The sequence below is a fragment of the Acanthochromis polyacanthus genome, chromosome 12, assembly GCF_021347895.1.
Source record: "Acanthochromis polyacanthus isolate Apoly-LR-REF ecotype Palm Island chromosome 12, KAUST_Apoly_ChrSc, whole genome shotgun sequence".
Classification (NCBI taxonomy): Eukaryota; Metazoa; Chordata; class Actinopteri; family Pomacentridae; genus Acanthochromis; species Acanthochromis polyacanthus.
Window position 1 is genome coordinate 6,625,192 of NC_067124.1, and position 25,076 is coordinate 6,650,267.

Below are 25,076 nucleotides of genomic sequence, written 5' to 3' on the forward strand. Positions count from 1 at the left end.
TCCCAGATCCTTGTACACTTACCGAACGGGACTATGACGTTAGTAAGTGGCCCAATATTCAGTGGCCTGATATTTATTTGTATTTAGTTGAAAAACCTAGAGTGTACACTCGAGAGAAGCTGCGAGCATACAAATCTATGGAGGCCTATCATTACGCAATTTGTGGACAGGTCCAGGTGAGATACAAGGACACTGACAAAGAGTTTTGTGTTTTGATGTCTGAAATCCTACCCAGCCAAAGGCAAGGGCAGAAGACGACGATGTATGAGGCATGGGTGATCATCAACAAAGTGGAGAACTACATACACACAGCAAACTACACCTTTATGGCGGCGACTCCAGCCGCTTTATTATTTATGTCCCCCTGTCACAACAGTCAACAGGGCTTTTATTAGTGGCTCTAATCGTGTGGGAACCGACATCTCGTCAGTATATTTTGGACTGATTTCACTTTATTTGCCACAACAGAGCACACGCGTGCATTGTTGATGGTATCCTCCGTCCAATCCGCTGGCTTGATAGCCTGGAGCCACAGCTGCCTTCGGTTGCTCTGAAATGGCTGAGAGCCCATTGGCATGCGGTAGAACTTATGTCCCTCTTGAGTATTTCGGTTCGAACAACCAAAAACACAACAGCCTGACATTATGATGCCAACAGTTCAGCGTTAGCTTTTAGTTTTGCTACTCCGTGTGGTGCGAACAATGCCAGGTAAATGATATGAAGCGGTACTTCCGTTGCCTTGATGCGCACGCAGCTTGTTGATGACGTAGGCTCTGATGGGGTCTATAATGACCTGGTAAAGACAGTCCTCAAGAGAAAGAAGTACTGCCACATACTTTACATTGTTGCGATTATATACAAGCAAATACATCAGCTGTGGGAAAAAGTTACCATTGACCATTAGGAGAAGAACCACTGCATTCCACACCACCATGATGTGAGTCCATTTCAAAATTTAGCATCTTTAATTTGTAATACACTTGCCCTTTTTCCAAAAGGTGAATAAGATCAATGGCTGTGACACAAGCCTGATTGTTGGCATCCTTGTAAGCATACTGTCTGTATGTATGGAATCAGGAAGTATATTTACAAAGAGGAAGATTAAGGCCATGGTCAGTTATGTTTTGTGTGCATGTCCCTTCTACTTGTAACAAACTGCATCTTTTTAGACACTCTGACTTAAGAAGAAAACCTGAATATATTGTTTGAAGAACAACATGACAAAATGCCATCAGAGCCTAGAGTTGTCCTTGGGGATGTGACAGGAACACATGACACAGAAAGTAGTCAATATGTAAACGTCAGCACAGAATTAAATACATGAATAGAGTAGAAAGAATGGTGTTAGGATTCTGCCCCAGTTGCTGCCTTTTTATCCCTTTCCCATTTTTTTCCTCCTTTGTTGTCTTGTTTCTCTGGCTCCCCCCGTCTGCTGCACCCTGCCTACTGTTGCCGTCAGCTGATGCAATCAAGCCCATTTCCATTCACCTGGTCCCCTCCTCTGCTATTTAAGCCCTGCCCTTTCCCTCAGTCTTTGCTGGCTCATTGTTGGACTCACACGTTGTTTAGACTCTGCTCCCCCGCTTTCCCTTCTCTGGATTACATCAGTTTTTTGGACTTCTTCGCTTTGCTCCCCTTTGTGGATTTACCCCTTTTTGAACTCTGTTGTTGGTATGGACTTCAGTTTGTTTTCACCTTAGTTATTAGTTCCCCCTTGTATGAGTATCTTTTTGTAGCCCTACCGTTTACCACTGTTTAGTTTCCTTTTAGTCACTTCAGTCTGGCTTTCTGTTTTATAGTTGTTTTGATTTTGATTAATAAATCCTTTTAATTATGCCCAGTCCCCTGTCTGTCATGTCTGCATCTGGGTTCTCCAAACACCCCCGCCGTAACAAATGGTACATCACAGAGTTATCTATAAATATCTATAAATTTGTGTCAACATCTGTTCCGCTCTCTATCAAGTTACAGCTGTGACCAAATTCCATGACCACTAGTCTGGGAACTGAGAATGCAGACACAAGACACAGACCAAACCAGTGACTAAAACCATGTTTTACAGAATGCACAACATCAGAAAACACACAGAACTACAGTAACAAGCTGAAGCCACCTCAGGGGTTGCTAGGTGATGGGTTAAACAATGTAGGCTACCAGTTATTCAAAACTAAAATCAGAGGCCCAAAAACTACACATTGTCACAATTCTACAAAAAGAATCAGAGTCTGAAACTAAAATACACGGGTCGAGTGCAGACCAGTGTCGGGGTGTAATGAGAATGGATTCAAATTCATCCATAACATTGTTCAGGTGTGATCCACTACCACTAGAAAGACTTGGAGTTGTTGCTGCCAAAGGACCTAAGACCCCAGATTATATTCCAAGGGCTCCCTTACATTGTCCATCCTTACTGTAAATGTAAAATTATGTGTTCAATAAATACATAATAGATTACAATTGGTTGTGTGTTGTTGTATTTTGTCTACACTCATCACTGAGTTGATGATCAAATTCTATTTTATCAACAATGTTAAATGCAGAGAATCAAATCATTCTAAGGGATTTTTCTTAGCTCTATATCAGGAAGTATGTCCCCTTGTACTGCATGTAGAACCGCTTAGGAAGATTGGGAGGGCAGCAAATACAAGATAAAATGTCAAGGTCACATTCAGTGTCTGTTTGGAAGGGTGGAAGTGTTTCATCTACAAAATGTATGGAAGAGGTGTAGGCAGTATACTGTAAGTGTGTGTTTGCTTATACAAATGGCTGTTAGTTGATGGCCCAGACACCTCTGTACACTGTATACATGAAGTTTTCAGACCCTTTAAAATGTTTCACATTTAGTTATTTTTGTGACTCATCTTAGATTCCACTCATTTTTCTCAATACTCCACCGAGAAAAAGCAAAAACGGGCCTTAGAAGTGTTTTGTAAATTCATTCCAAAATTAAAGACGCATTTACATAAGTATTCAGACCCTTTGTTATGACATTTGCAATCACAGCATGAAAAAAGCAGATTTTCAGCCCTGTGAACGCCCACTAACCTCACTAAATCTTAGCAGTTAACAGCTTTTAACAGGCTGTGAAGTCCACATTTGCCTGCATCTTAAACTGTTGAGAACGAACGAACGAATCACTGGTGGAGTTGGGGAAGTTGTGGAGGTGTAAAAGACTTAATTTGCATCTGAATAGTGGTGAAATTGCTTGGCTAGAGTTTGCCTCACTTCAGCACTGAATGAAATCACCAAGAAAAATCATTCGTGATTGATTGGGAGATCTGTCGGTAGAAGTCATCTTGGGCTATTATAATACATGCTTTTCTAAATGTGTTGCTTATTAAATAATAGTAGTAGTAATGATAATAATAACAATTGAATTTTTAGTAATGTAGCGTACAGTTAGACATCAAATATAATGTAGTTACCTAAACGACACGCCATTTGTTCCTGGGCTAGTCATCTCAAATCAGCAGGTGGCCTCTATTTGAAACATTGTTTTATTACAAACTATGAATATTTATGATATCTATAAAATTTAGATTTTAAAGTGTGTTATAAACGCCTTCTGGGACGTTTTTGGTCAAATAGTGTAGCTGAAATGTAAAAAAACAAACAAAAAACTTCGCTCAATCACTTCAAATAACTTGAAGCACTGCTGCTTCTGTTACTGTGACACTACTGTCCAAATTTGTGCCGTGCTGAAAATGATATGGAGATGTTCCTGATCCAGTAAGACTGAGGTGTGCATTTAGACTGAAAAGAGTGCATGTCTGAAAGGGCTTCAGTACAGATTATCAGTACTGCATAACACACTGAATGTTTACACAATACATCAACCAGTGTAACTAAAAAGAAAAAAAAATAGTGACACCGACTAGCAATGACAATAAAGCCAAATCAAATCCACTGACAATAATAAATCTTACCCTGTTCCTTTTCTGCTGACTTGCTGTTGCCTGAGCAGCAGGTTTCAGTTTGCTTTACTGGGCATTCCGGCATTAGGTGCTATGAGCAACTGGAAAACACTGAAATAAGTCTATAAATAGATTTTGTTTGTTTGTTTGTTTGCTGTTTGTTTTAAAGCAGAAACAGTAACAGTCAAAGCATGACAAAATTACAGTAAACCCTATGTAGATTGAATGGTGTCATGATCCACTCTGAACTAATCTTGGTTAATCTGGACTAGAGCTTTGACCAAATGTACCTGCCTCACTGCAGAGGGATCTCAGTCTGTGAAAACAAAATGGAAAGAGATTAGAAAACATATGAACTGACTCTTACCTGGCTGGATGCATGTAGCTCTTTTTTTTTTTATCGATTTAAGTCTTATTTCTTTTCCAGTTCATTTTGGTATTGTGCCCCTGCCATCATCTCTTCACTAGATTGCAATTTAAATAAATACCTCTTAATAAATAATAAATAAAAATATATGTGGGTGTCACATTGGCTTTATCTTGCTCTTGCAAAATATCACAGAAGTTTGATGATGTTCCACAAGAATTTGCTGCAAAAATGGGCTGCTCTACATTTAAGGGGTGTTTATAGGAGATTAATAAGGAAAAACATGAACTGAGTCCATTTAAAGATGAATCTGAAACAGGAACATGAAACCTGAAAATATCCTAAAGGTTCAGTATGCATTGCATGTGCCAATCCAATCAATATCCCAATGACAACACCTAATCAGGCACACTACAAGTCTTCAGCAGCCTAAAAATGCTTACTCAGTGACATGACAGGGAAGTATATGCTGAAATTTAAGAAGTTAGGAGTTGTGTTGATATACAGACAATAATGGGACAAAGGTCAGCTATCCAGTTGCGCTGGATGTTGTGTAATAATAGCGTGAATACAACTTCATTATGACAAACTGACATTATGACTTTGTACTTTAGTCCTTAAAATGTCCCTGTGTTAACATCATTCATTACATCAGGTATGAAAAGCACCAAGAGAAAAAAATCAGTTTTAGATGCAGGGATCTTATAGGGACAGAAGTGTTTCCCTGCTGGCAATCATACCTCGAAAAACTTGAGGCCACCCAACAACAACAACATAAGAAATTGGTTGAATCAGAGGTTCAAGTTTGGAATAGATACAACAACATATTATTACTGTTATTATTCCTGGAAAATGTCATAGTGAATATAGGGCAAACTTGCTGTGGAGGAAAGCTAATACTGAAGTAGCTTTTAAAGGTTAGGTTATATTCAGAATAGAGCATGGCTATTTTTTTTTTTTTTTTTTACAAAGGTTAAACACTTGTATTATGAACTAACATGAGCCCCAAGGTGGAGGTACACTGATGATAAAGTAGCCAAACATATTCAATTACTTTTAGAAATTCTTATATTGGGATTCAGACAAAAGTCTTGCAACCGGAGGGTCACTGGTTCGATCCTTGGCCTGGAGAGCTCATGGCGAGGTGTCCCTGAGCAAGACGCCGAACCTCTAACTGTTCCTGATGAGCCGTGGTTAGCGCCTTGCATGGCAGCTTCCATCAGTATGTGATAGCAATTTTGTTGTACTCTGTATAATGACAATAAAGCTCATTCTTCTTCTTCTTCTTCTTCTTCTTCTTCTTCTTCTTCTTAATAGACCTAATAGTATGAGTACTATTAGTAACAAAGAGATGAAAACTAAATTGCAAATACTTATATACTGTGCATTTTATTTATTTTTTATAAAAGTTGAAATATATAAGGTAGTGTCAATTTAGTTTTCTAATTTACACTCTACTATGCTGTGCCATATTCATTTATTTCACTAAGGCTATTATAATACATATAATATATAAAATCTATATAGAACATTTTTCATGTCAAAACTCTGTATGTATGACAATGATGTTTTATTTGCTGTATGCTCAAAAATGTATTGTTTTTTTGTCCTCACTGTTACTAGTTACAGACACAGAGATGATAATTGTACAGCCACATGACGGTACAACCGGTGGGCTACATGTTTAGTGTAAAGCAGCATTTCCCTTGATGTCCAAAGTTTTAATGGCAACAGCAAAAGTGACGAAAATGCTGAAACTTGAGAATTAATTACACTTTTGTGTCATTTTGTCTGTGTTTAGGCCCTGTAACACTGATGCAAAATCATGAACTTAAACTGGAAATCAGAGCATTGTGTTCCAACATTTGTACCAAACATACTAGTATTGAAAGAACTTAGGTTATTACATACCTATCACTTCAGAATTTTTTTAAAAAAGCAACACATTTGTTATTTTTACACCAGAGCTTTGTGACAAATGACAGAAATCTTAAGAAGTACCATTGAGTACCATTAAAATGTTAATAAAATACCACAAAAAATCATCTTAAAAGTCAAGTTTTAACTTAGGAAAGAACATTTGGATAAACTTGAAATAACTTAAGACAACAACTCTCTAAAAGTCCCATTACTCCCTGGTTTCAGAGCTTTTGTGTCTGACGAATCAACAAATCTTACTGGCTGATGAGAGCTGTGTGATACACTCAAAGTGGTCCGTGAATGTTACTTTTTCAAAGCTAAGATGGTATTGTGTTTAATTTGTCAAATTGTCTTGGTGAGAATATTAATTTGTAAATCCATTGTCTTCCGCTTAGCTAAGGCTGGGTCGCGGATGCAGCAGTTGAAGTATGTCACCCCTTCCCTAAGCAACGCTTTCCAGCTCTTCCTAGCAGATCCTGACGCGTTCCCAGGCTAGATGAGACACATAATCCCTACAGCGAGTTCTGGGTGTGCCCCAGGGTCTCCTCTCAGGCTTTTATGGTAAATTGAGAGCTTCACTTCAGCTCTCACTTCACCGTGACAATCAGATACAACTCCCACATTACTGCTGTCGCTGCACCAATCCACCTATCCATCTCACTGCATTTTCCCATCACTCCTGAAAAAGATCCTGAGATACTTGAACTCCTTCTCATAATGGCTGTGACTTGAGAGCCTGTCCATGAACACCACAAACAGGATCAGAGACAAGAGGCAACCCTGGCAGAGTCAAACACCCACTGGAAACGTGTTTGACTTTATACCGAGTATGTGGACACAGCTCTCACTTTGATACAGGGACTAAGTAGCTCGTATCAGCGAGCCCGGTGTCCAATGCCTCTGCAGTACCCCCCACACAGCCCCTCAAGGGCATGGTTGTAGGCCTTCTCCAGATCCACAAAACAGGTAGGTTGAACTCCCATGATCTCTTTAGCAGCTCTGCAAGAGTAAAGAGCTGATTCACCATTCAATGACCAGGATGCAATCTGCATTGAATTGAATCCAAGGTTCGACAGTCAGTTGGAGCCTCCCTTCTACCACCCTAGAGTAAACTTTCCCGGGGAGGCTGAGTAGTGTGATACCCCGGTAGTTGGAACATATTCTCTTGAAAATGGGGACCACCACCCCGGTCTGCCACTTCACAGTCAGACATTGTAGAGATATGTCTGCCAAGACAGTCCAACAATGTCCAGAGCCATCCGCATTTCATGGTGGATCTCATCCACACCTGGCGCCTTGCCGCCGAGAAGCTTCTTAACTACCTTGGCAACCTCTGCCACGGATATGGACAAAGATTCCCCTGAGTCTTCAGGCTCTGCTTCCCCGACAGAGAATGTGTCTACTGGGTTCAAGAGTTTCTCAATGTGCTCTTTTACTGTCCAACAATGCCCCCAGTACGGGTCAACAATTCTCCTCCCCAAATGTACATAGCCTGGGCAAAGCCCTGCCTCCCATTCCTGAAGCATTGAACGGTTTGCCAGAACCTCATTGAGGTCAACCGAAAGTCCTTCTTCATAGCCTCTCCGAAGTCCTCCCACACTCGAGCTTTTGCTTGCGCAACTGCTGCTCTTTTGACCGACCGGTACCTGTCAGCTGCTTCAGGAGAACCTTGAGCAAGCCAAGTTCAAAAGGAATTCTTCTTCAGCCTGACGACTTCCCTCACAGGTTGTGTCCACCCAACACGGTCTCACGGGGATTCGTGAAACTGTCACGTCAGTTTTTGTTTCGGTTTCGTGCGCACCAACACGATGTCGTCATGTTTTTCGTGCCGCTCACCACGAGCGAAACCCGCTGTGGTAATCACATCTGAAAGTGGTTTATACCGGCGGATTCATGACGATCTAAGCTGTCCATTGGTGTTTGCGGCCGCCGCTGCGGCCGCCGGACATTCTTTAAATTCCTATGCAAATTCGGCAGATTCATGACGATTTAAGCTGTCCATTGGCGTTTGCGGCCGCCGCCGCGGCCGCTGCTGCAGCCGGATGTCTGGCGGCTGCGGCGGCGGCCGCAAACGCCGATGGACAGCTTAAATCGTCATGAATCCGCCGAATTTGCATAGGAATGTAAAGAATGTCCGGCGGCCGCAGTGGCGGCCGCAGCGGCGGCCGCCACTGCGGCTTTGAACATGACCCATTCAGATTCCGTGTCCAATGCCTCCCCCGGGATGCACGAGAAACTCTTCAGGAGGTGGGAGTTGAAAATCTCACAGACAGGGTCCTCCACCAGATGTTCCCAGTTCACCCTCACTACACGTTTGGGTTTACCAGGTCTGTCCGGCAGCCTTCCCCTCGATCGGATCCAACTCATCACCAGGTGGTGATCAATGGCACGACTATGAAGTCAATCATTGACCTTTGGCCTAAGGTGCTCTGGTCCCAGGTACACTCATGAGCTTGACATTGTATTTTTTATGGGCAGTTTATAACTAGTACAGAAGTCCAATAACAAAATACCACTCAGGTTCAGAACAGGTAGGCTGTTCCTCCCAGTCACCCCCCTCCGGGCAGTATCCCTTCCAAGACACCACCCAGAGGCTTCAAGAAGGCCAAATACTCTGAACTTCTGTTTGGTGCATAAGCACAAACAACAGTTACAGTCTCCCCTCAGTGACACACAGCTGCAGAGAGGTGACCCTGTTGTTCTCTGGGGAGAACTCCAATAAAGCCAGTACTCAGCCAGAAGCTCGTGAGTATTCCCACAACCGCCTGGTGCCTGGTGCCTCCAGAAAATTATAGAGTACAACCCTGGTTCAGAAAACCTTGCTGTACGTGTTACTTTTTCGGACTGTGCCCGACTGAGCCCCACTGTGTCCCAAGGCTCGGTCATCAAGGCCCCCCCCCCCCCCCCCCCCCCCAAACTGGCTCCAGGGAGAGGCCCCGGTTTCCATGATCCAGGAGAGGTGGTGACTTTGATTCTCTTTGCTGTCATCAGGGTTTTCTGAATTGCCTTTTGTGTGGTCCCCTCCCCAGGACCAAATTGCCTTGGGAGACCCTACCGGGGGCTAGTGCCATAGATAACATAGCTCCCAGGTTGACAGGGACACTCAAACCCTGTTAATGCGATAAGGTGATGATATGAATGTAAGCACCACATAAGGTTGAAAAAATGCCAGAGGCCAATGTGTGAATCAGGGTCAACTTTACCGAAGTGTGGACGATGCAATCTCTGTACTGCATGGTCGTTTTCTTTGTGATTAAATAATCTTCTGACTTCAATCCCAATAATGTCTTTATTTGAACTATTTTCAGTACTATTTGTCTCTGATGTTTCCACAGTCACTGTAACTGAGAGTATAATTGCAACTAATTATCTGGAAAAGTGTATTGCTGCCCACACACTCTACAGTTTATTTTATCTGAATGAAGACAAAGTAGTCATTAAAAGTAAGTACAGATAAAGAAAAAAAAAGATTTTCATGACAAACCTGTTGTGATGTAATTATGATTCAGTGCTCAGCCTTTATTTCTGCAGAGGTGCTGTCATTGTTTCACTCCTGTTCTTCAAACTGAATTACTGAACATCCACCTTAATCCAACACACTTAAGAAAGCAAAGGGTTCATCTCAAGCATCAGTAAAACAAATTGGCAGTTTGACAAGGTCTAAGGCATCCTTGTGGGTGAGAAATATAGGTTAAGCTGGTCATAGCATTTGTTCTGTCCTTTCTAACTCATCTTTGATATTGTGATGAAAAAAATGTCTTAAAGCTACCAACAGGAGCCAGAAAAATCCATGGTGGGTCACCGATTGGGCTTTGAGATGTGCTGCAGTGAGAAAAGCTCCCACCTCCCCACAGAGAAGAAAACGACCATTGACACACTCACAAGGCTTTCATGACAATGAACAGTGTCTAGACACACATTGCTAAAATTATGAGGATAGCTGTGGTTTCCCTTCTGGTGGGCTACATGAAGGGAAGATGTAAGAGCAAACACGGTGCCGCATATTCAAGTCAAGAGAAGAAAGAAATAATATATAGTATTTTATTTAACAGGACATGCTTCACCTCATAAATATGATGAAAGGAGACAGCAATTCCAGACTGAAATGAGTTTTCGGAAGTCTCTCTGTAATAAAAATTTATATAATGCTGTTATACGCTGTGTGCAGGTTTTTATTTCTTCAGGGAAAGGATGACGGGTCATTTTATTGTTTGTTACATTGATTCAAGTGTGTCTACATAGTTTATCAGATGGCTCAGAGCACTTGCAGCATTTTAGAGAAACTTGGGTACATCCTGTAAAGGCAGTTATTAAAGACCTTAATGTCCTAATTTTATTTGCTAAGTCAATCGGAATTTGTCACATATATGCAATAGTAGTTTGAATTGTTGACAATTATGGGTCATGTTCATTGTCAGCATGTTCGTTTATTTGCTATAATGAGGACTCCTGAGTCAGAGTTCTCCTTTAAGAATATTTAATATGCATTGGAGAATTGAAGCATGTACATGGACCTTCTTGGTTTGGAAAACCTCAGTTCTCTGTGACTAATACACAATAGAGTTGCTGCAGCCAACTTCCCCAAAAAGGATGCCTAACTTGACATTACACAGAGTTTTGTATGAGAATGTGCATCTATCTGATTGGTCTATAGTTAGTCTAAACTTGAACTCCCTTAAGCATCTTCTGTCTTCAGCCAATTCGCACCATCTTCACCCTGAAGGACGATGTGTGAATGTAGAGGTGTTTCTACTGTGTAGTGAGGACTGAATGTTGAGTGTATGTGAGTTCCTGATAATGCAGAAGTGAGGTGAATACGGTGTCTTAGAGTGGCCTTGAGTATTGAATAGTTGTGTGTGAGCATGCAGTGAGCATGCATGGGTGTATTTGTGTCTACAGTGCATGTTCGTGTGTCTGATATGTCTTGAGTGTAAGCAGGAGTGCTTTTCACTCTGACCTGGTGCTGGGCTGCACAGTGGGGTAGTGGTTAGCACGTTCGCCTTGCAGTGAGAAGATCCCTGGTTCGCGTCCCAGCTTTCTCGGGATCTTTCTGCATGGAGTTTGCATGTTCTTCCTGTGCATGCGCGGGTCCAAAAATGTGCTGAGGTTAACTGAGTTCTAAACTGACGTAGGTGTGAATGTGAGATTGATTGTTTGTCTGTATATGTAGCCCTGTGACAGACTGGCGACCAGTTCAAGGTGTCACCTGCCTTCGCCCGAGTCAGCTGGGATAGACTCCAGTCCCCCCGCAACCCTAATGAGGAGTAAGCGCTGTATAGAGAATGGATGGATGACTTGGTGCTATTCAACTTTGTTTTATCCCAATTCACATAGTGTGAGATAATGTTCGGGACCCTCTCATTCATTCACAGATCAACACAACTCTTTTATGTAGCATATAATGCAATGTGTATATCAGTGTTAAGCCAGCAGTATGTTTAATAGAAACAGAAAAATAATAAATTCTAAAATATGCAACCACAAAGCTAAAAATATGACGATGGACAATTACCAGGAAAAGTTGAATGGATGTACACCTGGAATTAGGACCTGAAACTTGGTGGGAGTTAGTTGGGGTGTATAAATTGTGGATTTTCAAACCCAGACTGAGTGTTCATAAACCAACTTTGAATTGCTGTATTTTACTTAAATTTCAGTAAATCTAACATTTCACCTGACTTTTCCTGACTGTGAGTCTTACCTTTTTGTTTTGAAACTTAGTCTGAATATTAAAAAAACAAAAACTAAACCTCATCGCCAATGAGTAGACTCAGTGTTCTAGGACACTTTCCTGGTCCATCAAGAGTTTTGCTGCAATAGTGGTGTCACAATACGGGGTGGTTTTGATGGTGGTTTTTGGTTTTCAGCAGGTGGATCACAAACAAATTGGTTTTTATTTAACAACAACACACAAATGCCACTCAGGCCAAAAACTCACTAGAGGTATGGGAGGGGGGAAAGGCAGGCTCCAGAGGAGTGGTAGTCGGGCAAGGCTTACCCCGGTGCTCACCATGTCCAGAGGGGGGAGCGCAGTGGCGGAGACCAGGGGCGATGCCAAGTCCTCCTTGGGGAGCGGGGACAGGTTGGCTGGAACAGTCCAGGGGTCCACGTCCCCTATCTGGGGGACGGCTTCCACAGCCTCTCTCAAGAGGCTTCCACAGGGGGAGTCCAGGTCCTCTATCCAGAGGATTTCTTGGGATTCAGCAGGCTGCTCCAGTGTCTTCCAATGTACCATGGTCCGAACATGTGTCAATGAGCACGCAGACAGTCGGTAGGCTCCGACACTGAGTGCAGTGTGGAGCCAGTCTTGATTGCAGCAGGGTTATGAGCTGCAGATGTGCGTCTTCCCCAGCCATTCTGCAGCCACGCTGAACTCCAGCATTGCAGATGCAGCAATCAGAGAGACACACACCTGCAGCAGAGGGATGGTAAAGGGGGGGGGGGGGGTGTCAACCGCTGTCCATGACAAGTGATCTGCTCACTTGGTTTGGAATCAGGAATGCTGAAGAAGACCATGAGCATAGTTTTAGAGAATAGTGTGGGTTGTCAGTATAGGTAGGAGTCAGTAGAGATGGATGGAGTCAGAATCAAGAGCATATGTGACCTAGACATCCGACTCGCCAGGAGTTTTAGGTTAATGTTAAAAATGCAAAATGACATTGGATGAATCTGATATGATCCCTGTCTGTCATCACTAATGAGTGCTTGTATGCACTTACACAACAATGTTGTTTAGAGTGTACATGAGGAGAAGAGATAGTCAGCAGAGGAGAAAGAGAAGCAATGCATTAAAGGGCCAGTGTGTGAGACTTAGTGGTATCAAACAGTAAGGTTACAGATTGCAACTAAGTAAATCTCTCCTCCCTTTCCGAGAATGCAGGACAGCCTACAATGGCTGCCACTTCTACTTAAATTGTGAATAGCCCTTCTCGAGCAAGCATTTGTCTGTTCTGGGTTATTGTAGAAACAAAGTGGCAGAACATGGCAGGCTTCATGTAAGTGTAACTTACTGTAAGAGAAAAAGGACTTCTGCACAAATTAAAACATAATAAACACTATATTCAATTTTTGCTAACTGATGCCCACAAATCCTTAACACCAACCTTAAAAGAAGAATAAAAAAAACCTGAAGTTTGTGTAGTGAAATGCTGCTAAATGACAGTTATGTTTACTAACAAGAAACATAGTCTTAGTCCCATTAGCAGGACTGTGCTCAGCATATTAAATTATCATGTCAGCTACATTTGCTGGGTTGATTCATTGTTTTAAAAAGTAAAAATAAATGGCAACCACACAAATATCTATCCATCCATCCTCTATACACCGCTTTATCCTCACTAGGGTTGCGGGGGGTGCTGGAGCCTATCTCAGCTGACTTAGGGTGAAGACAGGGGACACCCTGGACAGGTCGCCAGTCTGTCACAGGGCTACATATACAGACAATCACACTCACATTCACACCTACAGGCAATTTAGAGTAACCATTTAACGTCAGCATATTTTTGGACTGTGGAAGGAAGCCGGAGTGCCCAGAGAAAACCCACGCATGCACAGGGAGAACATGCAAACTCCATGCAGAAAGATCCCAGGCTCAGGCCGGGACTCGAAACAGGGATCTTCTTGCTTCAAGGTGAAAGTGCTAACCACTACTCCACTGTGCAGCCCCACAAAAATATGCCCTGTCATATTTACCTATTAAGTGGAGTTGAAAATGGAGACACTGTTTTTAACAATTTTCTATGCTTTTTGGAGCCTTGTCTGTGTTGTTTGGTCTATAAATGTGTAGAATGTCCCTGTGCCTGATGTTGGAGTCCCGACCTGAATTATTATCCCAGTCCCACCTCTGGTGTGAGGCAATGACCAAACACTTGAACATGCACTATGTGAGTTGTAAAGTGGCTACTTGTGTGATGTATTTCTGCTAATGACTGTTGTACCCAAGTGTCAACATCTGGTCTTATGTTATGCAAAACAATAAATAATGGGCTCCAGTGAGCTCTGAATTCCACTCCAAAGCTTTGTTAAGACAAGTGTGCATGAAGTGTAGTTTGGGTTAAGTGAACTGCTTATTGACATTTTTCCTATGTGCAATACACTTCCTGAAGAGGGATGTGCACAAAACTGAGAGTTCAAATGTGCCATTGACCCAGACACACAAAAAATAAAAGAGGCAATAAAAAGTGACAACTCAGTTTTGTAGAGTAAGCTGTAGAGTAAGTACCATGGTGGAAAATTACATAAATTGTCAGAGAATTAAGTCAGATTTGATATTCTGTAAGCATTTCAAGCTAGCACATCAGTGTGAACATGGATTTTCTCCTCCTCTGAGCATACTCAGTGTTCTGTGAGCAATACAGAGCTCCACTGAAGTAGAAAAAAAGAGTTGTTTCACAAATTTGTTAGTTTCACAAATTTAATGTACAGTGCCTATCATAAGTATTCACCCCCTTTGATGGTTTACCCTTTTATTACTTTCATAAATCAATCATGGTCAATAAAATTTAGCTTTTTGGAAAAAAAAATATTGGAAAAAGCTCTTTAATGTCAAAGTGAAAACAGATTTCTGTCTCTCAATGGTCAAGTGGAAGAAGATTCTTTGGTCTGATGAGACCAAAATTGAGCTTTTTGGCCATCAGACAAGACGTCATGTTTGGCGGAAACCAAACACTGCACATCACCAAAAACACACCATCCCCACTGTGAAGCATGGTGGTGGCAGCATCATGCTGTGGGGATGTTTCTCAGCAACTGGACCTGGAAGGCTTGTAAAGATAGAGGGCAGAATGAATGCTGCAAAATACACTGAAATCCTGGGGGACAATCTTTTTCAGTCTGCAAGAGAACTACGTCTTGGGAGCAGATTTATTTTCCAGCAAGACAATGATCCAAACATACTGCAAAAGCGACACAAGAATGGTTAAAAAAAAACCAGGTAAATGTTCTGGAGTGGCCGAGTCAAAGCCCAGACCTCAATCCTATAGAGAATTTGTGGCTGAACTTGAAAAGGGCTGTTCATGCCCGATACCCGCGCAATCTGACAGAGCTTGAGCAGTTTAGCAAAGAAGAATGGAGCAAAATTGCAGTGGGCAGATTTGCAAGACTGATTGAGACCTATCGACACAGACTCACTCCTGTGATTGCAGCCAAAGGTGCATCTACTAAATACTGACTTGAAGGGGGTGAATAATTGTGCAAACAATTATTTTCATTTATATAATTTTCTTTCATTGACATTGCTTTATAGAAATCTGTTTTCACTTTGACATTAAAGAGTTTTTTCCAATAATTTTTTTGTTAAAAAAGCTAAATTTTATTGACCATGATTGATTTATGAAAGCAATAAAAGGGTAAAACATCAAAGGGGGTGAATACTTATGATAGGCACTGTAATTTCTAATCTAATCTTTAATCTTAATACCAAATTATGTTCATACAAAAGAGTTAAAAATTGTTTTCGGATTAAAAAGAAAGGAAGAATAAAAGCTATGAAGACAAGATTCTTAGGATCAGATTATTGTGTCAACATGGGGAAAAATACTAAAAACGGTAAAGACCTGTGTGAGGCCATAAATGATTTACTGTGGTACATGAAGACATTAGTTGATAAGCATTCTACACATAGGTTGGGCTCTTCCTGTCTCATTTTATGCCAGTAAATAAAGCCACAGCTGAGTAAAAGTCTGTGTCAAGCAGAAAAGTGAAGGACAACACACATCAGTGGCCTATGATAGGCGTTGCAACATGTGCATGCATGATCCTGTATGTTAGTCCAAACCTGTTACCATCTTAACAAAGACCATTACATGCAATCCCAGCTACTGTGACTTGAATATTTTCTCTGTCTGCACGACATCTTATAGGGCAATTTATTTCTTCATTCAGGAAAGTAGTGAAGAAAGAGCTGAAGACTGGCATACTGTAGAGCAAAGGTCCATGGCAGCTATAATAGCTCAATATTTTTTCTAACAGCAGCTTATCAAATGGTGATGAAGAAACAGTGTGGCACCGTTAAAGGGGCTGCTGATACTGATGAACCTAGAGAATTATCAACTTGCCTTGGTTTTAAAGAGCTTAATAGTGAGTTTAACCTCATGATTTAGCTTTCTCGTTTCAAATTTACAGTTCTGGATCAGCACTGGAAGGCTCATGGCATCATTGTTGCACAAAACAACTGGTTTCAGTTAAAAAAAAAAAAGAAGAAGAAGAAGAATGAAAAGCTGTGTGTCGTGCTTGGAACTGATCTCTGCAGTCACCAAAGTACCCAGAATATAAATTATTGCACATTTACCCCAGATCATTGCCGTTTCAGTAACCGTAAAAAAAAAATGAAGTCGTGCATAGATCCACTGATCCAGTTATTCGTTATATCTACTGTATACTGTAGAGGGGCCTAGATGGCAGTGGATGCGAGACAGGGAACACCCTGGACAGCTTGCTTTGCTCCTCCAGATACACAGACAACCAGGCATGCTCACATTCACACTTGCAGCCAATTTAACATTACCAGTTAACAAACCTTGGTCCCAGTCTTTGGTCCCAGTCAGAGCACCTGGAGAAACCTGCATAGGCACATAAAGAACATGCTAACTCCACACAGTTCTGTCTGCTGATAAACTTCATTATTTCCATTTTTGTTTGTTTTATCCCCATCACATTTCAATCCATCTACAGTATAAATACATTTTAAAGCTGACCTAAGGGAGTTTGTTTACTGGGGAGCATGAACGTGTTCAGTAAAATGTATCCTAGCCTGCCTCCTTACGTGAAAAAATCTGAGGGACATGAATATCCATAGATAATTTCAAAATAATCTGGTTCATGTCATATGCTAATCTGGACTTCTTGGCAGAATAAAAGTAAAAATAAGACACAAGACTTATGCCCTCATCATTCTACGTGACCTGTTAATGTGTAAATGAGAATCATACTTGGAAATACTATTTTGGAACCCAAGATTTAAAACACCACTAATTATGTGTGGACCATTTATTTCTTTTGAATTCTATATGGCCATCAGTCCCTTGTATTTACTATATTCCCTTCTCTCTTTCACCTATTAACAGGCCTTCGGCTGCACAGCAAATCCACTAGTGCTGCTTTTTTTAGTGTTAGTTGAAACAGTGTTTTAAGATAATTTAGCACCAAATATATCAAAACTCACACCTGCACAGCCACCTGCTGAAAGTATTGGTGTGGATTTGGTTTGTTTTCTACATTCTACACTCTGAGTGTTAAATTGACCGCACCTTCATTTTCAGTGAAGTAGCACCATCCATAATCTGCAGTTGTCATTTTCTCCTTTCTTTGATCAAATTGTAAATATTGTAAATTTAGGTCGATATTAGCACAAATGCCATCATTACTTATGACTGGAGTTACATTTGTATAACAGTGAGTAATCTGTAATTGTCCGTATTAAAGCACCAACTGCTCGGATGAAATGATAAAGTAAAACTTCATTTTTTACATTCTTGCAGTTTGAAGAATGTGATAAATATTGTAACCTCGAAGCAATAATGCACACACACTTGGTAACAGTTTCAGAACTTTTAGCAAATGCTCAGTCATTCACAATATATGCTGGTGAGAATCCACAGGTGTGTTCCCCATCATAACAGTCCTGAGAGAGAACACGCAGTCAACACTAAGGTTCCGGGGTACATTCCAAACCATGACACAATCACCCTCATGCTTCTCTCCTCTAAAGTTAAAACTTATAACAATAAACATGTTGTTAGTTAGTTAGTTATGTTAGTCAGTTATGTTAGTTAATATCTGACAGTTTTTTTAAAAATTCTTTATTCCCTCACAAAAAGCACGTAGACTGCTGTGTGGAACTTGTAAGCCTACAACTGGAGAGAACATTGGAACTGACAAGGCAGGCACAATGCTGGACACAGTAGCCAAAAATATGTTAGGTTTTAATAAGGGATCGACCATAATGGTTTTCTCAGGACTGATGTCAATACTGATTATTGGTGATTGAGAATGGCCAATAACCAATATCTGGAATCGATCTGCCATAAAAGTTAGTTATTAATAGCAAATGATAGCAGGGAACCTGTAGTTCACAACAAGGTTTGTTCCTTAACAAAGACTACAAATACTGAATTTATAGATATATTAATGTAAATTTATCACAACTTTGCCAGTGTCTACTACGTCACCTTTAAAACACTGCGCTGCTAATTCACCAGAGGTTCTCCGCTCAGCAAATGTGCTCATCAGTCCCAATCTGTAAATAATGGCTTTCAAAGATTGGCTGTTACTTGTGACATGTTGTAAATAAATAAATAAATAAAACACAATTTAAGAAGCCCCAGGTGAGAAGCCCAGAGTTTTTCTTCGAGATCAGACATTAAACTGTAGTAAAGCCTGTCTCTTGTCTCTTGGCAGCTGCAATTGTTCACATACAAATACACCACGTAAACACAATGCAGCTGACACGCTTGGACTAAAGTCATTATATTAGAGGACCATGTTGGCAATGACAACTGCAGCAAATGTGTCCAGGTTAGTCAGTTTGGTATTATACAGCATATTGTATTTCAAATCTATTACAAGTGGAATCCTAAGTAGTTTAAATCAATCCACTGGACTTGTAGAAAGTTCCTTGAAAACGTTTCACCTCTCATTCAAGAGGCTTCTCCAGTTCTGGTGGTGGTTGGAGTTCCCTCAGCTTATAATCTCTGTGAGGTGTGGTCAATGCTATTCATATTCCAACGACCATTGGCAAGACCCATCTGACTCCTCAAACGATGGTCGCTGGGAGCCAGTGGGTGCAATGGGGGTCGCTGAAATGCAAGTTTCACCGAGCCCTCGTATGCTAATGGTGTTCATTAGCATAAGCCAACTCACATGAGTCATTCTGCTGAGTAGTTCTTTTGGGGATTTTTGAAGGGACTGGATTGTAAATTGGCAAAAGATGATGTCACAGACCCCCCACCCCCCACCCCCACCCCACATTCAGAGATGGCTTCTCTACTTTGACATGGATGGCTTCTTTCACTCCTCTCTCAAACCATCTGTCCTCCCTGTCCAAAATATGAACAGATTTTGAACAGGGAGGACAGATAACCATGACCTGGATGAATGAGAACCTACACAGACATACTACAAGTGGAATGCATTCAACTAGTAATGCACACTGATCTAAGCCAGATGAAGAAATATAACTGAGCAGACAAACTGCTTTTATTTCATGTGGATATAACGAAAGATATAATGTAACAGTATGTGATAGTTCTCCTTAGTTCAGAACCTCATTAATGCAAGTCTACATAACTGTATTAATGAGGCAATTAATGAAAAAGTGTCAAAGCCTAAATAAGTCAAATGATTTAAGACATTTTCAGAAAGATAACAGCGATTCAGGCACTATATTTGTCTGACTCTTCATGTGATTAAAGAAACCTGGACAGGGAAGCCCACACCTAATCTGTGGCTGTCTGTGATGGGAACTGGGACTTGGGACATCTATACCAGCACTGTCAAAGTTTAAGGATACTGTTACAACCCTGCTCTATAGATAGGTCACTGACGTCACACTTCCGGGTCAGGAAGTAGCTCAGCGCCATTTTGATTGGTCAACTTTGTTGAGTCCGTGACCGGAGTTTATCTTTTAGCCTAATATTTGTTGGCTATGGCTGCCACTCAGCTGAAAAAGTATATCGACACACTTGATAGCACTTCGAAAGACCGATATCAGAGGAAGTTGGAGTTAATCGATGGAATCAATCCTTATCAAGTTACACAGAAGGACTGGACAAACACCCACAACGGCCGGCCTGAAGTGAAGTAATTTGAGTAAGTTTCAGCCGTTTGCACTCATAATATGAGGAAGTAGTAGCCTAGCCGCGCTAGACAACCCACGGCAACGAATTTAATTCTCTGCCAGGGAGGGTCTAGTTACCCTCCATAAGGTTCGAGGCTGGATTCTCCTAAAACTGGCCGGACCAATCACCATGAAGTGTAGAGTCAGAAGGCGGGTGTAACGAAGTGACGACAGAGGCGTGACGATTCTGACAGAAACAACCGGCGCACAACAAACAGTTATCTTTCGACTCGGCTTTGGCCACAACCCTTAAAGATTTGAAGCTAAAATTCAACTTGAAAGATAAACAAAGGACGGCACTGAAGTGTTTCATTGAGAAGAAAGACGTATTTGGACTTATGCCGACGGGATATGGCAAATCCTTAATATACCAGTTAACTCCGCGGCTCCGCTGGTTGGGAAGCTAATGAGACTTAGCCACAATCCACCAGTGCTCTCGGAACTACGTCAGCCTATTCATTGCGTTGATTGGTTGTATACCTACCCAATTGCTGCAGAGCGATTTGATAGACAACCTTTTAGCCCGCCTCCCTCCCTTTCGAGCTTCCCTAGACCCTTGTGCCGTCAGAAACATGGGTGTAGCATGGCTAGGCTAAGGAAGTAGCACTTCAGACACAGATTTTTTTTGCCGAGATTTTGAAGACAGTTTGGTGTAGAAGTCGTGCGAAAACAGCATTAATTCAGGTCGCCGATTTAACTAACAATGAACCTAATGATTTTTTTCTATTAATTAGTGTATCATTGGTCTATCTAAATTAAATTAACTGGAATAAACAGTGGAGTCTGGCTAGGATCACGCTAATGTGAGGTAACCTCCCAGTATGGTGTCCTGTTAGGGCAACATGAATCCTCACTTTGAGAAGCAGCTATTTTGAAAAGATCTTTAGGTCAAAGCAAATAATAACGGTTGAAACACCTAATTTCCACAATTGTCTCAGTTATACATTTGTTATCTATCATTCGGCATACGTTACAACTCCCGAAATGTTTTATTTTTTTCAATAAAATAATCACATTTGAGTAAGATTTTGGCTGTTTGCGAGATTTGAATTGTGTTTTCAAAGCAATTCATGCACTAAAACTATATTTTGCCACAATAAAGTGTATTCATGGAAGACGAATTGAATGATAGAATACAAAGTAAAAGTGAAAATGACAATTTCTTAATAATATGGGTTAAAAAATAGATACTAATTGCCAAGTGTGGTGCCTCAGCCAGCTGAGTTTCCTTGTCTGTTCACCCTCAGCTCCGTTTAACTGGGCCTTCTGACCTGTTGTGGCAGCCATGGACACAACAGGCGTGAAACAAGGTTAATATTAAACAAGGTTAATAGAGTTAAACATACCAAGAAAAAAATACACAAAAGAATTATGAGTAAATCAAATATTTCTAAATTTAAGGAAATGTTTGAGAGTATTCAATGGGATGACTTGTATAAAGAAAATAATGCCGATTTTGCATACAAAAATGTTATGAAAGTTATTTGTTCTAGCTTTAATGTTTGTTTTCCAGTTAGCAATTCTAACAAAAAGTACAGTCAAGACTTTAATAAGCTTTGGTTTACAGCTGAGTTACTAAAACTATTAAGGAAAAAGAACAAACTCGATAGAAGATATATTTTAAATCCTACTCCTCTTACCCATGGTACATATAAACCTATTAGAAATAAATATACTCATTCCATTAGATTTGTAAAAAGAAACATTTCAGTGAAAATATTCAGTAGTGTTAAAAAAATATTAAAAAGACATGGAAGGTGATAAATCAACTACTGCAGAGAGAAAATACTACATCAGAACTTCCCTCTGTCTTTTTGGATGGAGAAAAGTCTTTTGATAATATATTTGATATTGTTCAAAAATTTAATAGTTTTTTTTTTTTTTTGTGAATATTGGGTCTGGATTAACTAATAAAATCCATACCTGTCAAGGCAATCTGCTGGATTTCATTCCAAATGAGTTTCCTATTGTTTCTTCTTTTAAGCTACCTGATATTCAAGAGATAAGTGATATGATAGATGAACTAAAAACATCTTCTGCTGGTCATGACAACATTTCTGCATTCCTTGTCAACCAGGTAACCAGGAGTCAGTATTGGAGCCTCTTGTTCACATCTTTTCCCTGTCTTTGAAAACAGGTGTACCAGAGGATTTAAAAGTTGCCAAAGTTATTCCTCTATTTAAATCAGGTGATCCACATTGTTTTAATAATTATAGACCTATATCTAGTTTTCCTTGTTTTCAAAAAATATTAGAGAAAATTATTTATAAAAGGATTCTTTTTCATTTAGATTCTAATTCAATTCTTTATGGATTTCACAGAAATCACTCCATGTATATGGCTCTTCTTCATCTCATTGATAAAGTTACTTGATAATAATGAATTTGCTTGTAGTGTATTTTTAGACCTCTCAAAAGCCTTTGATACAACTGACCATCGTATTCTGTTGGACAAACTGCACAAATATGGTTTTCATGATACTACGCATGAATGGTTAAAAAAATTACCTTTTTAAAAGGAAACAGTTTGTTTGTGTTTAGGGTTGCTACTCAGACAAAGTGTGGTCACTCTGTGGGGTTCCACAAGGCTGCATTCTTGAACCTTTACTATTTCTCATTTACATTAATGACTTATTTAGTGTTTCAGATGTTGTTTCTCCAATAATGTTTGCAGATGACACAATTTTAGTTTTATCTCATTCAAATTTTAGTTCTTTAATTAAGAATGCTAATATTGGTTTAACTGCTTATGCTGATTGGTTTAAGTTATATAAACTATCTTTCAACATAAAAAAATCAAATTTCATTATTTTTAATGGTAAAAAAAAATCATACAATAAAAACTTATCTCAGATCTCAATTGAGTCTGTTAAGATGCTACAAGTGTCAAATACAAAATTCTTGGGAATTGTTATTGATGAGACTTTGAGTTGGAGAGAACATGTTGAGTGGGTTAATAGAAAAATAAACAAATCTATTGGTTTAATAAGAAGGGTTAGTTACCTGGTCACCACTAATTGTCTCCTCACTCTTTATTACAGTTTAATTTATCCTTATCTTTCTTACTGTAACTTCATTTGGGCAAACACATTTCCTAGTATTCTTCACAAAACTTTGGTCCTCCAGAAACGTTTTGTTAGGATTGCAACCCGGTCAGTGTTGTGTACATCATCAGTACCCCTAATGAAGAGGCTCAAAATTCTTACCATATATGACATTAATATTTTACAAATATGTGTTTTTAATCTACAAGACATGTTCAAGTGAGGGGAATATTGCTGAACAGTTCATGATGTATTTCAAAGAAAACTCACAGGTTCATTCTTACTCTACCCGTCATTCTTCTGATCTTCATCCTCCAAAAATTCTTACTCGCAGAGGTCAATTTTCATTCCGATATAGAGGTAGTAAATTATGGAATAGTTTTTCCCACCTGCTAAAGAAATGTTCCTCAATAAATTGTTATAAAAGGTGTTTAAAGGATCACTTAATTACTGTTTTGATATAGTTTCTCTCTTTTATTTCAGTTATGTGTACATTTTTTTTATAGTTATCTTATCTCTGGAGTCATGGGCAATACAATCTCTCATAGAACTCGCATATGATCATATACACCACTCACATTTTCTATTTGATCTTTCCATTTTTCTTATTTTTTAAATAATGTGGTAAATGGTAAATGGACTTGCTCTTATATAGCGCTTTTCTACTCATCAGAGTACTCAAAGCGCTTTTACAACAATTGCTCCCATTCACCCAGACACACACACATTCACACACTAATGTGCAGGTTGCTAATCAACCTGCAACATCAGTCAGTATACATTCATACACCAGTGGAACAGTCACTGGTAGGCAATTCGGGGTTCAGAATCTTGCCCAAAGAAACTTCGGCATGCAGCACATGACTTGGCGAGAGCGGGAATCGAACCGCCGACCCTTCAATCATTGGACGACCCACTCTACCACCTGAGCTGTGGTTAGTATGTATTTTGTTATCAGTATGTCATAACTTTTGAGTATCGTGTATTTTGTTTGTTTGTTTTTTCTTTTTGCATCTTAAATGTTCATATATTATTATGTAACTTTACTATTCTATAGGTGGAGACTTCAAATAAGCCCTTTGGGCTTTTTGCCTCCCCCTGCACTTCATATAATTGTTACTGTTTATTACCTCCGCCAAGGAGGTTATGTGACACCCGGCGTTTGTGTGTCTGTCTGTCTGTCTGTTAGCAAGATAACTCAAAAACGCCTGGGCAGATTCACATGAAATTTTGAGGGGATGTACACTATGGTAAGAGGAAGAGCTGATTTAATTTTGGTGGCAATCTGGAAAGGATCCTGGATTCTGGATCACTTTGAATTTTTTAGTATGTTTTAGTATGTGGTCCAAAATATGACAAAAACATCATAGGTTAGTATGTCGTCCAACAAATTGGAGCAAGGTGTCCAGATAACTCAACTGGTTAAGAAGGTGATTTGTAAACAGAACTGTGTCAGAGACACAGGTTGATTCCAGCTCATGATCCTTTACTGCATGGGTTTCCTGTTTTCCTCTCTATCCTTGGCGGAGGTCTGCACTCTCTGAGTGCTTTTCTAGTTTTTGTGTATGCTATAGTTGTGCAAAATAAACAAAATAAAATCAAAATCAAACCATTCTTGTCCCCAGTCACACTGCAAACTATATTTATCTTGCTCAATATTTATCTTGCTCACCGACTCCTGACCACAACAATTTCAACACTGACCACATAATATGGCGGACCCAGAAGTGTGACATCATGTGAAACGTCATGTGAAACCTATCTATAGGGTAGTCGAGGTGTAACAAAAAGCTGTTTAGATGTTGTGTTCCAGAGTTATCTGAAAGGTCAGGCTCACTACAATACAAAATGCCAGGGATATAGGCAAAATGGGTGCTACTGAAATGAAAGAAGTAAATGCAACCAAAAGCGAACTTCACTCTGAGACTGATGTGTTTACTGCCTCGCAGAAAAGAAAGAAAAAGATAACCAGTACACAAAAAAAACATTGCCACTTTT